Below are 3,147 nucleotides of genomic sequence, written 5' to 3'. Positions count from 1 at the left end.
ATAGAACAGATTTGTCTCCCCATACAGCAATCAGATTCAGTATCCCCCGTACGGTCCATGCTGGAGCTCTTTTTGGATTTGGGACTGCATTGCCACCCGTGCTGATCAGAGCTCCACGCTAGGCAAACAGGAAATGAAAATCAAAATTTCACAGGGCTTTTCCTGTTTACCTGGCCACTGCACCTGAGCTGAGATTGCTGTCCAGAGCGGTCACAGTGGTGCACTGTGGGATACCACCCGGAGGCCAATACCGTCGATTTGCGGCCACACTAACCCTAATCTGATATGGTAATACCGATTTTAGCACTACTCGTCTCGTCGGGGAGGAGTACAGAAACCCATTTAAAGAGCCCTTTATATCGATATAAAGGTCCTCGTAGTGTGGACGGGTACAGCGTTAAATCAGTTTAACGCTGCTAAAATCGGTTTAAACGCGTAGTGTAGACCAGGCCTTAGAGATCCCCTGCAGGATGACAGAAATACCCTGTGTTCCCATCTTCCCTTCCCCTCTGCATTATTATAATATGTCCCATTTTGCCCCCACTCTGTTCTGCTCTCCAACCCAAACATTCTTGAGAGCACTTGCTTTCCCAACTCTTTCACGTACTTTGCTACCCAAGCTTGTTCTGCACTGTAATATTACAGGAATTCCCCAACTCTGAGTGCTGGAGATGGACTAGAAAAATAAGCAAACATTATCTGTAGGATTTGGTATAGAAGAGCATCTTTTCAGTGATTGTAGTTTTCAGGTCTCTCCTATCTGTAAGGGGTGACCAAAGCAATGTTTCCAACACAACCCAATGCAGTGGCACGCTCTCACTACTCTTTGTGTACTGCTTCTTTCTGTCACTGCCAGTTAAGTGATGCCTCAGCTGCATTTGAGGAACAGTGGGGACATCCAGTGGTCACATGGGTTAATTAATTGCAGTAGAATCCTTCAGCAAGCTTAGAGTTTCCAAGTGTTCTTATCTTCCTAAGGATGCATTTGACTTGTTTTTCATCACAGATGATTCTGCTGTAAAGTGGCTGACAGAGATTGCTTTTGGGTTTGATTTCTTTCTTTGTGGATGCGTGCATTTGAAACCAATAAATGGGGTCATTTGCAGAAGAAAAGGGGACATCTTGTAATTGCAGTCTAAATCCAGGAGGTGCATTCTGAGGAGGGAGTGGGAAAAACTATAGCTATTTTGTTAAATGCAAAATATAAGAGCATTTACTATGAATGTTACTCTTATCTGACTATTGGATGGCTTATGGGGAATGAGTCAGTGTCTAATGTATACTTCACAAAAACTACTGTAAAAATTGGCTCTAATTGACTCATTCATTAGCAGTCTCAGCAGAGACAAAATTGATGACTCCCCTGTCGTAGTGTTGCCAACTCTTACCATTTTTATACACTCTAAAATTACAAGATTTACAATGAGAATCTAAGCTTTTTTTTTGTAAGTACATATTTAGCTCTTATGGTTGTGGACAATAGCTTGAAAACATGAAGGGAATGCAACTTAAATGCTCAGAAACCAGGAGACAAACAAAAAGCCCCCTGCCCATTTTTTTTAATATCATGATTTTTAAACCATTTTCATGATTTTTAGAGGCTGGACTTGTGATTTTTGTTGCTTGAAGCTGAAAATACAGCTGTCCTCTCACCTTTAGAGCTGTTTTTTCCTTGCCATAGTGGTGACATGTGGCTGGAGCAATGTGTAGGGGAAGCTTGTATGGCTTTTGTTTCTTGTCTAAACTACTTCAATTTCCAGAGCTGTTAACCTGACAGCGTAGAGAAGAAGGGGGATTCTCATAGTGAGGGTGCTATCCTCAGCGGCAGGAGATCAGCATTCAAGTCCTGGCTCTGCCACAGACTTCCTCTATGACCTTGGGCCAATCACTTAGTCTCTCCCTGCCTCAGTTCCCCATTTTTCCTCAGTAAAAAGGGATAACAACACTTCCCTACCTCTCAGGATTGTTGTGAGGGTAATTATATTAAATATTCTGAGGTATTCAATACTATGATAATGTGAACCATAAAAATCATATTACAAAGATTTTTCACAAGAAATATCATTTATTTGAAATACTATATATGTAATGAGAGAGGTGGAAAGAGATGACAGTGAGGTATAGAAGTTTTATTGACATGAGTTTGTGATGACTTCGTGAGAAGAGGCCCATGAGATCTTCCTGTCCCTCTTGGGCAGAGAGATAGCTCAGTGGTTTGAGCAATGGCCTGCTAAACCCATGGTTGTGAATTCAGTCCTTGAGGGGGACCACTTAGGGATCTGGAGCAAAATCAATACTTGGTCCTGCTAGTAAAGGCAGGGGGCTTGACTCAATGACCTTTCAAGGTCCCTTCCAGTTCTAGGGGATAGGATAGCTCCATTAATTAATTTTGTTTGTTTTGGCAGGGGAGGGATAGCTCAGTGGTTTGAGTATTGGCCTGCTAAATCCAGGGTTGTGAGTTCAATCCTTGAGGGGACCATTTGGGGATTTAGTTGGGGATTGGTCCTGCATTGAGCAGGGGGTTGGACAGGATGACCTTCTGAGGTCCCTTCCAACCCTAATAATCTATGATTCTATATGAGGCAGAGAGAGCATTTACATAAAACCACCCACTACAAGGGTATCAAGAGGCTGATACAAGATGAGCTACTGTGAGTTCTGGCCAATGACAGACCAAAGTCCTCCAGTCTTTCCTTGTTTTAATTGTTATCTTCCATATCAATGCTGCTGCTGAGCTCTTTGCATGCCCCACTATATGGGGGAAATTAAAATGCATTGTATACTGAACATGGCAAGGCTTCAGCAAATCCTGTACCCTGTTAGGGAGTTCCATAGCATGGGAATGTGAGCCAAGAAAGCCCTGTGCCATTGGCTTATGACTTTTACCCTGTCAGTAACACTGTGTCAGTGGATTGTCAGGCTCCACACTACCTCACCATGCGCTGGTGCAGCAATTCCTTCCCTGCGTCCAATGGCAGCAGGAGAGACCAAATTACCAGATAGGCCCCTCCTGCATCCTTTTCAGAGGAAAGATAATCTTTGGCTCCAGTCTTGGCTTCTTGGGCTGTGGGTCTTTAGATTCTGCAGAACTTCTAGCACAGAGGGTCATCGCAGCCTGTGTAGGGACTGCAGCTGGGACCTGGTATT

The sequence above is a fragment of the Gopherus flavomarginatus genome, chromosome 1 (genome assembly GCF_025201925.1).
Source record: "Gopherus flavomarginatus isolate rGopFla2 chromosome 1, rGopFla2.mat.asm, whole genome shotgun sequence".
Lineage (NCBI taxonomy): Eukaryota > Metazoa > Chordata > Testudines > Testudinidae > Gopherus > Gopherus flavomarginatus.
This window is presented reverse-complemented; position numbering follows the sequence as displayed.